The sequence below is a fragment of the Hyperolius riggenbachi genome, chromosome 3 (assembly GCF_040937935.1).
Source record: "Hyperolius riggenbachi isolate aHypRig1 chromosome 3, aHypRig1.pri, whole genome shotgun sequence".
NCBI lineage: Eukaryota > Metazoa > Chordata > Amphibia > Anura > Hyperoliidae > Hyperolius > Hyperolius riggenbachi.
Window position 1 is genome coordinate 427,039,620 of NC_090648.1, and position 14,315 is coordinate 427,053,934.

The following is a 14,315-nucleotide window of genomic DNA, read 5'->3' on the forward strand; positions in this document are numbered from 1 at the left end:
AACCCTTCCAATGCTGGTCTAGTAAAAAAAAAATGCTGGTTGCATATAATATACTGTAAATAATGTTTTAGAGCAACGTTTAAATGCAGGGTTATATTCCGCTTTAATTGCAGCAAATCAAAACCATTCTCATTTCTCTAATTTGTATGGCCCCCACACACTTGTAAACATGCCTGACAATGTTGGGGCATGCTTCTAATGGTGTCCTGAGGAATCTGCACCCAGATCTGGACCAGGGCATCACTTAGCACACAGGTGTCGAACTCCAGGCCTGGAGGGCCAGATCCATGCCAGTGTTTAGGATGGACTAAGAAAAAGAGGAATGTGTTCTACCTGATGGACCACACCTTTCCTGATTCAGACCCATCAGTTAATTTGAGCTATGTCAAAAATGTGTGAGGACCTCGGCCCTGGAAGGACCTGTTTGACATCCCTGACTTAGCATCTTCAGGGTCTGAGGAGCAACCTGGTGGCATTGGGAAGACCAAGACATAATATCTAAGAGGTGTTAGAGGCATGATTTAGTTCAGGGGAGTTTGAGGGCCAGTCAAAAGTATCAATTCCTTCATCTTTCAAATATTGCCTGCATACTATTGTCACATAAGGTCGGGAATTATCAAGCACCAAAACAAGCCCAGGATCCACTGCTGCAGTGTAGGGTCTAACAATAGATCCAAGAATTTCATCCTGATACCTAATGGTAGTCAATGTGCTATTGACTAGCCTGTAGAAGTCTATGCATCCCTTTATGGTTATACTTTCCCAGACCATTAAAACAGACATGCTGAATTATGTTACATACAGCATAACATTTTCCCCGGCTTCTGCAGACCCTTTCATGTCTGTTACATGTGCTCAGGGTAAACTTGCTCACAGAAGTACAGGGTGCAAGTGGCAGACCTACAATTTCAGCCAAATGTTATCTAATGTGTGTACAATCTTCAAAGAGGAACGGTAACCAAGGATTGAACTTCATCCCAATTAGAAGCAGATACCCCTTTTCCCATGATAAATCTTTACCTTTTCTCAAACAGATCATCAGGGGGTCTGTATGTCTGATATTGTGGTAAAACATCTCCCATAGTGTGATGTCAGTACCTAGGTCCTGACAGTTTATTGTCTGTAAACTTTGTTGCATTGTGGGAAATAACAGCTATTTCAAACTGACAAGCAACCAGTATCTCCCTCTGTGCATAAGTGTACCTATTAGTGATGCTCGGATACCCCTTTTCAAAATCCGGATCCGATTCGGATCCGGATACCCCGATATCCGATCCGGGTCGGATATCCGAGTTCAAAATTTTCCGATCCGAATGCTAATCGGATATCCAACCACAGTATCCGGGCTATCCGGGCAAATTCGGATATCCGGATAGAAAAACCGGAAGTGGCCTTTAAAATTGCTTTAAAAACGTTTTTAGGGTATATGAGGCATGTAGCATCATTATTTTGTAAAGGGGAACACTAATTGATGATGTGGGGATTTAAAATCCCCCCCCCCCCCCAAAAAAAAATAGCTGTAAATTAACATCAGGCCTAGGTTCCAGTCAGACAGCAGTCGTGCAGCCCACATTGTGTCCAAAGTCCAACCGCACAACTGGGACATGACAGTTTTCAGCCAAGACACCTCCAAAAAATTATGCAGCAATTGTGATTTGGGTTAAATATAGGTGGTATCAGTGGCCTGTGGCACCCTGGCGGTGGGAGCTGCACAGGCAGCAGGAGCAGGGCAATGCAGCAGCAGCAGCAGGTGTAACGTGTGCCAGGAGCATGCCGGATGTGGCACGTGCCAAGTGACAGTCAGACAGCAGAGGAGAAGACACTAGTGCACATTAACTGTCACACTGGCACTGCTCACAGCACAGCAGGTCTGTAGAAAGCTAATACAGTAGTACTACTACTCTAATAACTACTAGCACTGACTGCAGTATTACAGTACTAGCTAAACAATAGAACAGGTGTGACTAGATTACAAAGAGCAGATACAGGACAGATATAGCAGTAAAGCTGGGCCTGCTAACTACAAAATAGTACAAGAATCTATCTAACACAGAAGTAGTACAGTAGAGTAGGACAGGTGAGAGCACAGGTAACTAGAGACTAGAGCACAGAGCAGGGCAGGCTGCCTTGCCTAGGCACAGGGCCTAGCTGCTGGCTGCAGCTGCAGCAGCACAAGTATTCGAGCTCGAATAGTGAAAAAAGAGCTAGGATATCCGAGTATCTCGGATATCCAAGCTCGGATGAGCATCACTGGTACCTATAGAAAAACAACCTTTAAGGCTGCTTTCACAGTGGGACGTTACAGGCGCATGCTAGTGCAGCCTGTAACGCTCCCCAACGCACAGCAATGTAACTGCAATGGGCTGTTCACAGTGCCCACGTTGCGTTACATTGTAACGCTGCACGTCAATCTAAAGTGCAGCATGCTACGGCGTTAGAGCGGCTTTGCTGCGTTAGCCTGCTTGCACAGGTGCAGTGATTAGCCACATGGCTAATTAATATTCACTGCACTGTGCTGATGTCACTGGCGGGACCACGTGATACGGAGTGTTCCACTCACGTGGTCTCCACCAGCGCATGCGTACTATAGTACGCATCACGGACACATCAAAGAGCCGCTTAACGCGGCTATTTGCTAACGTCCTCTACCACCACCACCATGCATTGCGTTAGGTGCACGTTATGCGACCTTAACGTAGCACCTAACGCAATGTCTTAAAGAAGCCTTAGCCTACTGCATTGTTAGGGGGTGTGATTATTATAAATAATGGCAGTTGGTGCTGTCTGTTTTCTTCATGTCTGCCAGTAACAAAGACGGTTACATGCAGGCTGATTGTGAATTAAAAAATATGAACAAATTACATGGTGAATCTCAATCATTTCTTGATCTCCTATCTATTTTTTAACTTCTACAGTTCCTATTGTCAGGAACAAGAAACTATGACACGCACGCACGCACGCACGCACGCACACACACACACACACACACACACACCTCTGCTGGTCACAATGTTTTGCCCTGCTTACACCACACCAAAAGGCTTCGTTCACATTGCGTTCTGCTCGCATGGCCGTTCGTGTTGGCCGTTTTTGGAGGAGGTTTTCTTCTTTTTCTCCTCCCAGCGCTCGGGTGAGCGATTCATTTTTGTGCAAAGCGCATTTCTACACGCTTTTCCCGAGCGTTTTTTTAATTCACTCCCTGACGCAAGTCAGGAAGTGAACTCTTTGACCCGGAAAAGAATAAATACAATGTATTTATTCTTAAAAACTTGACAAAATAGCTACACAAAACGATTTTGTGAGCGTTTTGCGTTTCTCCTATACTTTCCGTTGAGGCAGAATCGCCCCAAAACTAGCCCACGCACCGCTTTGCCGACCGCACAGCGCACGACCCGCTCTAATATGAACCTTCTCATATACATACATTACACAATCGATTTTAAAAATCGCCTACTTGTAAAAAAAAGCTGAAAACGCCTACAGAGCCCTAAATGCTGCCTGTTGGACTTATTTTCTACACGTTGCATTGCTCTTAGGCTTTGTACACATGTACAGCCAAGGCACCCATCACTGTGGCCAGTTTTCTTTTTGCTGTATGATCCAAGCACACTTATTTCTACAGCGGCCCAGATGCATTAGCGAGACATCCAGACTGCTGGATCATTTCATCCAAACACAGGCTGGGGCAATTGTTCTGCCCCTTACTGCTCCCTCTCTGCCGTGAGCCATCATCTCTCCTCCCCTCTATCTATAGCAACAAAACTGTAAAAGCACCAGGCCCCGAACTGTTGCCCGAGGGTTCCTTTGATGGATGCCACCCGTTGGGTATCAGGACCTGATACCCTTGGGCAACATCGCTTGGCCGGACTGCATACACGTGTGTCAGCTGCGTAGCTGACGGCACGCTGTGTTGCTATGGAGGGTGATTGGGGATGACGAGCGGCACATGCGTGATGTCACGCGGCAGGCATGAGAGCAGCACTAACAATGGGATCGGTGTCACTGGGGGTGAGCAGATCCACCAGGCAGATCACTCATGGGTTGGAAGCTGCCATGCACACACCTGATTATGGAATGAGTCGATCGTTATCAGCGACCTCAGCCAACTTAAGTCAGGCGCGTGTATGAGCCTTTAGTAGGAATAGGGAAATTGATCTAAAAAGTAATCCTGACCAAAACTATTGCAATCACTTTAAGGGCTGGAACCCACAGGAGCGCTTTTGGCAGCGTTTTGGCAGCACTGCGATACGCTAGCAGTTTGCCAAAACGCTGGGCTAATGTTAATGGATGGGGCAACTTCCACAGGAGCGTTTGCGTTTCTCAGAAACGCAAACGCAGGACATGCAGCATTTTGGGAGCGTTAGCGCTTCAATGTAAAGTATTGAACCGCTAGCGGAAACGCTCAGCAAAACCTAAACTGAGCGGTTTTGCTAGCGTTTTGCGGTTCAGCACACTGTAACAAAATGAAAAATAATTCACAGGACCAATCAGGATAAAAACGCAAAACGCAAAACGCTAGGCACCCGCTGGGGAAAAAAATACAATGTTGCAAAACACGACCAAAAACGCGCATGAATCCGCTTGCAAACCGCCCAGACAAAACGCTAGCGGTTGCGTTTTGCGTTTGCGGTTTTCAGTGGGTTCCAGGCCTAAGTGTGAATGTGTAAGAATCCATCCTTACTAAAAGGGACACTGTAGGGGGGTCGGGGGAAAATGAGTTGAAGTTACCCGGGGCTTCTAATGGTCCCTCACAGAAATCCTGTGCCCGCGAAGCCACTCCCCAATGCTCCGGCCCCGCCTCTGGTTCACTTCTGGAATTTTAGACTTTAACGTTTGAAAACCACTGCGCCTGCGTTGCCGTGTCCTCACTCCCACTGATGGCACCAGGAGCATACTGCGCAGGCCCAGTATGGTCTGTGCCTGCGCCGCGCGCTCCTGGTAACATCGGGGGAAGTGAGGACACGGCAACGCAGGCGCAGTGGTTTTCAAACCTTAAAGTCTGAAATTCCAGAAGTGAATCGGAGGCGGGGCTGGAGCATCGGTGAGTGGCTGCGCGGGCACAGGATGTCTGTGGGGGACCATTAGAAGCCCCGGGTAAGTTCAACTCATTTTCCCCTGACCCCCCCTACAGTATCCCTTTAAAGTGGCCATGCACACATCAATTTTGATGTGCAGATTTCATTACTCTTATTGATTCTGCCTTTAATATGCTGATCCTACATCAGTGGTCAGCAGGAAGTGTAGTAGGTAAACCTATGAGTGATTAGTTTTGTACTACATTGAGCAGTATAAAAGGTAGCAGGGACTGTGGTTATATACAGTAAAACTCTCTACAATGGCACCTGTCAAGGCATGAGATACATTGTGAAACGTTGTTGAAGCTGATGTGTTGGAAGTAGAAAAAATATGGACTTGCATAAGGATCTGTGTGACTTTAATTAAGGCCAAACTGGCTCAGAGCATTTGAAAGTGCCAGGTCTTGTGTGATGCATCTGTAGGTATGTACTAAAAATGGTTCAAGGACAACAGGTAAACTGGTGTACATGCGGGTACAAAGCTCAATAGTATTGGTGGGCTTTACTCCAGCTGTGGACCACTCACCCTTAAGCTAAGTACACAGGAGATTTGTGTCCCTCATTTAAGATCGGGGAACCATCTATAGGGCAACAAATCAGGGCACAGTGTTGTACCGACAAATCGCTAGCCTCCAGGCTAGCGATGAGTTCTGTTGCTATGAAGGGGGTCAGAGCGACGACGATCAGAATACGAAGGCCCGGGCAACGGGGAGCGGAAATAGCATTGCGATAGGTCGTGCTTATGTGTTGAGGGTCGCTTAAAGGGAACCTAAACTGAGAGGGATTTGGATGTTTCCTTTTAAACAATACCAGTTGCTTCTCAGCCTTGCTGATCTCTTTTGGATGCAGTAGTGGCTGAATCACACACCTGAAACAAGCATGCAGCTAATCCAGTCTGACTTCAGTCAGAGCACCTGATCTGCATGCTTGTTGAGGGGCTGTGGTTAAAAGTATTAGAGATACAGGATCAGCAGGAGAGTCAAGCAACAGGTATTATTTTAAAAGGAAAAATCCATATCCTTCTCAGTTTAGGTTCCCTTTAAGGATCTGACTTGCCTGTTCCTTAAAGAGAACCCGAGGCGGGGTTCTTACATCGCAATCCTTATACAGAGGCTGGGTCTGCCTATAGAGCCCAGCCTCTGTTGCTAGTTAGTTTCCTCCAAAGACCCCCTGCGCGCTGTCAGACCCCATAAAACACAGCCGCGCTGGCGACACGCAGCCGGCTGTGTTTATCTCACTAATGTCAGTCTCCGCTCTCCCCCGCCTCCTGAATCGCTCCGGTCCCCGCCCACGTCCCTTGCCTCCCCGCTGATTGGAGGGAAGGGACGTGGGCGGGGACCGGAGCGATTCAGGAGGCAGGGGAACAGCTGAGACTGACATTCATGAGGTAAAAGGCTGTGTTTTATGGGGTCTGACAGCAGGGAGGGCTTTGGAGGAAACTAACTAGCAACAGAGGCTGGGCTCTATAGGCAGACCCAGCGTCTGTATAAGGATTGCGATATAAGAACCCCACCTCGGGTTCTCTTTAACTACCTAAGGACCGCCCCACGCCAATGGGGGTGGATGCGGCGGCAGCTCCAGGAGTCAGGTCCTGTAGCCGGCTATTGAAGGAGATTGCGCGCAGGCTGCGCATGCATCTCCTTCTCGGGGGCGGAGCTCCGCCCCGCCTTCAGTCTCCGAGCTGCAATCGCAGCTCGGGAGACTGTTAGACAGCATAATTGCCATCTATTTATATGTACAGCGTTGCGATCGGTAGCAGCGCTGTGCTGGGGACAGCCGCTCCATAGGCTGGACAGTGATCGGCTGTCATTGGCTGAAGCCTATGACAGCTGATCACCCTGCTTGGCTGGCGGTGGGAGGGAGGGAGGGAGCAGAAATAAAAAAAAAGTGCAAATTTTATTAAAAAACAAAAAGGAAATAAATATTTATATAACAAAAATAGACAAATGTGGAGTGATCAGACCCCACCAACAGAGAGCTCTGTTGGTGGGGGGAAAAGGGGGGGGGGCAGGGGCAAACGCAGGATTTTTAAGGGGGGGAATCCTGAAAGGTCTAGAAGTACTTATTTCCTCGAGTGCTTCTGAATACAGGTGGCTCCATACTGCCCGTGCACAAAAGTGCGTTGGCGTATTACGGAGCAGCCTATCTTTGGAAGTACTCAAGGACACAAGTGTTTCTGAGGGCTTCTGGAAGCAGCAAATTTGAACGGGGGACAGCGCTGGCACAACTCCCTGAGAGAGGAATGGGAGATAGACTTAGTTTGGACATCAAAGTTCAGTGGAATATGCCACATAGGCCTCAATTCACTAAGATCATGCTAGAGATTATAAGGCAAGAAAAAACTTACCTCCACACGTGAGAGCGTTATCTTACCTCTTCATTCCTTAAGTTACCTCTCCTGTAGTTAATTTACCTCCTCTGTAGTTAATTTACCTCCTCTGTAGTTATTTTCACATGCAGCTAATTAACAGCCTGTCTTTAACTTTGTAGTAATTTTAAGGATTGGAGAGTTAATTTAAAGACAGAAGAGTTAACTTTAGGCTTGCCTGAGGTAAAATGTTTCCTGAATACTACATGCCTTATCACCATGGTAACAACTCTAGAAGAGTTATTAAAGACAGGAGATAAGTTTAGTGAATTGAGGCCATAGTGTCACATAGCGCTAGCGAGTCATATGATGCAGGGATATATGCAACTGCGGAAGATGGCGGCGCTATGTAAATACTAAATAATAATTTGCCTCACCAGGATTGCACTTTTATTTAGCTTCCCTGTATGACAAGAAGACACACCCAGCACTAGGGAAAAGGGAAACAAAGGTGAATGAGGGAGGGCTGGTGCCAACCAAGAGTGCTTCTGAGCGTTTTTCAAACTGACAGTGATTTGAAAAGCACTTGGCTAATGTTACCCTATGAGGGTGTTCCCACAGCAGCGTTGTGACTTTTTCAAAATCGCAGGTATACTGCATGTAGCATGTTTTTGAGCGATTCATTCAAAAATCGCTCTGAAAATCGCTTCACAAAATCACACTCACAAATTGCTAGCGATTGCTATTGTCATTTTGGCGTTGCACTAGCCCAGAGAGAGGAGTGGAGAAATTGAGAATAGCCTGAGATGGAGCAGAGAACATATCTGTATTGCAGTCCCACATCAGACAGGCTACTTGCCTGTAATTGGACTCCTGTCCCTGCCAGTCTCTCACCCAAGTCAGAAAGAAGCCCTCCTGGAGTCTAGGGACTGTCAAAAACGTTTCAACTTGTTTAACACATTATCCACACATGCAGTCATTATAACAATGGGGAGAGACCAGACAGATGTTTGCCCAGGAACTCTGAGTCCAGGCAAGCTCTGCATCATGCTGTGTATGTTTACCAGCTTGCCTGCCCTCTAATTGCATCATGTACATAAAGTAAACCTCTTCTGCCCTACATTACACTACAGACAGGGGATACTTCAGGGTACTTATGATGGAAAAGGCATTTACACATTTATAGGCTTAATGTCAGGAAATAGCCTAAGCTCTGTCAGGCATCATGAAATAGTAGCAGTGTTTGCAGCTTGACTGATTTACTGTATGTGTTTTCTTATCTGCTGCACTTATTTACCTCTAGCAGAGCTGAGTTGATAACACAAGGAGGTCCTATCCTCCCAAGTCCATCCAAGGTTACACACTATGGGCTCGTTTCCACTATTGCGGTGCGGAATCGCCTGGATTCCACCGCTGATGAAATCGCATGCAGGTGCGATTCCGCATGCGTTTTTTGCCGCGAATTCGCATAGGTGAGGGTATATGCGATTTTAACCATGTCACTGCCTGTGTGAATTTACATTGGTACCTATGCGAATTCGCGGCAAAAAACGCATGGGGAAAACGCATGCGATTTCCCTATTAAATACATTGTGTGCGATTCGCCTGCATTCCACATGCAGGCGAATTCTGCAGGGTGTTCCGTGCAGATTTTCTCTGCGCAATAAAACGCTCCCGCAGACGCATAAGTGGAAACAGGCTCATTCACTTATATTGTCTATGCGAATCCGCATACGCAAGACGCATGCGGATTCGCGATAGTGGAAACGGGGCCTCACAGCTTCTGCAGACTGCAGCACAGGGCAGGCAGGAGTGACTGGTGTCAGAGTCCTAGCTTAGCTGACACTTCTGTGCTGTGGAGAGTGGACTCCAGAATCAACATTCTCTCACTGCAGGCTCAGCTGCCTCTCTCATTCTATTAGCTGGAGGGAGGCGCCAGAAGTAAGAGGGGGGGGGCTGATCACTTGTGTGCTGTGTTGTGCGGTCCTGCAGCTTGGCCTTAAAGCTGCAGTGGCCAATTAAGGAAAAAACAGGCTGGTCTCTAGGGCGGTTAACACTGCGGTCCTCGAGTGGTTAAAAGGGCAGTATGGCGAAAATTTTAAAAAATTTAATATATCTGTAAACAGACAAATAAGAAGTACATTTTTTCCAGAGTACAATAAGCCATAAATTACTTTTCTCCTATGTTGCGGTCACTTACAGTAGGTAGTAGAAATCTGACAGAAGCGACAGGTTTTGGACTAGTCCATCTCTTCATAGGGGATTCTCAGCAAGGCTTTTATTCTTCATAAAGCTATTCTCTAAAACGGATTTAAACAATGATGCAGGCTAGCTTCCAAGCTCGCTACACGTTTTTAGGGCAGTTGGACAGAGCATTTGCCATTCACTAAGAGCTTTTGAAAATAAATAAATCCCAGAGAATACCCTATGAAGAGATGGACTAGTCCAAAACCTGTCGCCTACTACCTACTGTAAGTGACAGCAACATAGGAGAAAAGTAATTTATGACTCTTCTTCTTTGTATATGTTTGCACATATTTTAAATTTTACAATTTTTCGCCATAGTGCCCCTTAAAGTGAAGTCAGCCAGCCACTGTACATACACTAGTTACGTGAACGATCATCGGCCAAAGCAGTCATTATCGACCGTTTCAGCTGACAATTATTGCATGTGTGTTAATGCTATGTTCACGCTGAATCGTGTGCATGTATTTAAAGGGAAGGTTCACGCAGCTGCAAAAAAAAAAAAAAAAAATATATATATATATAAAAATACAAATCCACTTACCTGGGGCTTCCTCCAGCCCGTTGTAGGCAGGATGTGCCCTCGGCGCCGCTCTGCAGGCTCCCGGTCTTTTCCCGGTGGCGCACCCGACCTGGCCAAGCCGGCTTCCAGGTCGGTGCTTCTTGTGCGCTCCAAAATGCACCTAAAGGCGGCGCGCTGACGTCATCGGATGTCCTCCGGGCTGTACTGCGCAGGCTCAGTAGTTCTGCGCCTGCGCAGTACAGCCCGGAGGACGTCCAATGACGTCAGCGCGCTGCCCATGAGGCGCGTTTTGGAGCGCACAAGAAGCACCGACCTGGAAGCCGGCCTGGCCAGGTCGGGTGCGCCACCGGAGAAGACCGGGAGCCTGCAGAGCGGCGCTGAGGGCATGTCCTGCCTGCCACAGGCTGGAGGAAGCCCCAGGTAAGTGGATTTGTTTTTTTTTGTGCAGCTACGCGGATATTCCCTTTAAGGCCTGGTGCACACCAAAAAAACGCTAGCAGATCCGCAAAACGCTAGCGGTTTTTTAAACGCTTTTTCTTATTTTTCGGGCACCTATACCTAGCTCCCCGGGGGGGCTAATTTTTACACCCTCACCCTGGGTGCAATTTTGCCTAGAAACTGCCCTGATGGGTACTAAAAGTTAAACTCTAATGACATGCAGCAGGGATCAGTAGATTTTAGTGGCGGCTCCCTGCACACTGCATGCAATTCCGATTTTTAATCTGTTTTACATCCGATTCTGATTTTTAATCGTTACTGCATTTTTCCTCCGTTTTTCTGTTGATTGCATTCAGGGAAAATCGGAATTGCAAATTGGAATCAGAAACGGAATCGCAAAACGGATTTGCAGTGTGCAGGGAGCCTTAGTGATATATTTTCGTGGCAGGCAGGTAGGAATCACTAGATTCTAGTGGCAGGCAGGTAGTGATATGTAGGCACAAGGTGACATGTAGGTAGTGACAGGTGACAGGTAAGGAATACAACTAGTGACAGATACTGTGGGTGACAAGGAGGGGCTGAGAGATTGCCATGTTACAGTGGGTGTTCAGTCACAGTGATTGCACAGCTGTAGTGTGCAGTAATGTATGGCAAACGCTGGTTCCACCTACCCTCTGTCTCCGCTCTTCCAGGCTGTTCTCCTCTACACCTTTAGCCTTGCCTTCCTTCAACCTCTTGGGCTCGCTCAGCAGGACACACAGACATCTGGCAGGAGAGGTGCAGCTTCCTACAGCCATCCTCACTGCTGCCACCTGCTGTCTGTACAGTGTACAGTCAGCCAGCCAGCCTCTGATTGGCTCTACACTAATTAGCTCCACACTGCACACAGGAAGCAGTGAGAGTGGTTGTAGTCAGCTCTGCTTCTCTCCTGCAGGACTATAGTTCCAGCAGGATTTTTATATATTGGGACATATTAAGGAGGGGGCAGAGGGACATGGGGCAAGGGGGCGGTGTCAGGAACTGTCCCGCCCAAATCAGGACTGTTGAGCTCTGGTTGGATCATTTAAATTCTCTGTCTATTGAAAAGCCTTGAAGGGCCATTTCACATTATGCTAGTTGTGTTGCGTTATGATTGCAACTCTGCTAAAAAGTAGTCTAATGCTGGGAGTTTACGGGTAGATTCTGGTGCTCAATTCTGTGCCCTGATAGTTTTGCCCGCTTGATTCTCTTATCTTCCGCTCGTTTTTCTTATCTTTTTTCAATTCACTTCAATGAAAAATCGAGCTGCAAAACGATGGAACAGTGATTGGACATGTCGGAAATTGTCTATCGAGCCATTTTATCAGCTCAGAATCGAGTCGTGTATTCCCAGCATAACACGCTGTGCAACTATGTAGTGAAGCCCATAGTACAATGCAAGTATGCTTCACTGCCACTGTAAACGTATGCATTGCCCATTAAACCACAGCAAGCTGGGCTTTACTGCTTTTAAAACCTCTGCACTGCACTCGATGTGAAAGCCACATAGGAATAGCATTGCAGTGTTGCACTGCGATAGATGCAGTGTGAAAGGACCCATATAAACCAGGCGCATGGAGTCACTGACTCATAATGAGTATGCACACATCAGGTGTTCTCACGTCATCCACTGTGTATAGCCAATTTCCCAGTGTATTTCTACCACTGCTTCCCTTTTTTCTATATGGGGGTAAATACAGAATATTTGGGAGAAAATAACAGATCTTAAATGAGCGCTTAGTAGGAGTGTATTCCATTGCTTTCTCTGCATACCTATCGTTTAGTGGGTACACACGCACAATGATTGCCGCTCAGAGGGATCAGGACTCAATGCCTCTGGAGACAGAGTGCTGTACAGACGCCTGTCTCTGCTATAGAGTACTGTTTCTATGTCGACGGGAGGGAGATGCCGGGCGCTGCACACAACAGAGTGGTGTCCGGAAAGAGGAGTAAGGAGGGGAATAATGCGTTCAGGGTCCACTGTCAATTAAAAATCCAGACTTCTGGATCTTTCAACGAGCTTGGGCAACTCCTGTGCGCACGCACAATTCTCAGCCACATCAGTCACCTCGCATGAGTTTAGTTTAGTGTGTCTACACACCTTTTTCTACTGTTTGTCACAGCTGTATTCACTGATCTAATTGTATTGCAACAGATACTGAAAGGTGTAGGGCTCTTTTACAAAACGAGTGACTGCAGCGCACTTTACTGCTTGTCAGCTGCTCCTGTTTCTGTGCAGGGCGCACAACGCTTGTAGCGACCACTGCATGTGCATCTGAGCCAGAAGTAGGCGTCCCTTGGCGCTACATGCAGCTGTAATGATTTGCTCTGCTGCCTGCACAGGCAGGCAGCTTTTTGACCATTTTTCAGGTCTGCATGCTGCAGGTCCCTGGAAAGGAGACCTGTTTTCATTCTGCAAGTTTCAGACTTGCTGTTCTGGTGAAGGATTTGCATCCACTTGTCATGCAAATTGCTTATTTGCTTCCTTTGAAGGCTTGCAGTATAAATGCCATTTCCTCCCAGAATTCCCGGCTGGTCATAAAGTTTTGGTTCTGCTGGACTTACCTTGAGTTTCAGTCCTCTGATATTGTTTGCTAATATTGTCTTAGAGTAGTTATCCCTGGGAGTGCACTAGCATTCCTTCTAGCACAGTCAGGTGGTTTATTATCTGTATTGCCTAGCTCTGTCTTGTCTGTTTGGATTGCATTCGCCCTAGCGGTAGAGGCGGTGGATCCTTCTGTACTCTGTCTTGGAGTGTAAGCCAGAGCTGCGGTTGCTACTGGTTACTCCTTCTGTCTGTCTTGTCCGTGCGATGGTACTGTCGCCAGCGGTGGCTGACAGAGAATCGCTCTGTCTTGTTCCTAGATTGCATTCGCCCTAGCGTCAGAGGCGGTGGATCTCTCTTGTCTGAACCTTGGAGTTTAACTTTAGCTGCGGTTGCTACTGGTTACTCCTTCTGTCTGTCTTGTCTGAATCGAACGATTGCTGTTGTCTGGGTGAGGCAACCGATTAGCAAGCGTTTGCGTTCTCTGTTTATTTTCATTTTCCGTGTTTCATTAGTTAGTCAGGGTTGGTACGTTTTGTCACTGTTGCGCTTAACGTGCGGTGACCGTGCCGTGAACACGCTGTCGCTATTGTGTGGTGTGGTGCTTAGCTAGTCCTGTCTGTTCCTTCGTGTTGGATTGCAGTTTGTTATTGGTTCTGTCTTTATTCATTCTATGTTCTGTCTTTACTCCGTCTTGTGTCTCTGCTAGCAATCGCCATTCTTGCGATTGCTTTCTCACTTTGGTCTTCGCTGTTGTATGTCAACCATCGCTGGGTGGCCACTAGATTGGTGGACATACATGCATTCTGTCTCTGTGCTCACTCTCTCTCACTAGGGGCTATCTTGCCCTGTATTGCTTCACTTCGTACAATCTCCATCTGGCATCTTTGGTTGTACAGAGACCGAGTTGCTCTGTACTCCACAGCTCCATCTGCCGGTTGGAATTCCTCTCTACAGGTGCATTTGCACCAACGCTGGGTTCCCTTATCCAAACGCTTGTGGAGGGTTTCCGCAGTGTCAGCGCACATGTTGTGCGCTGACCACGGAGATAATTCCTCATTCGTTACAGCAGTGTTTTGTTTTTTTAAATGGACGGTAACCGTGTCAACCACTGATTCCTGTGGCATGAATGTTTCCATTTGGTTGCATTGTTTTGCAACTGAA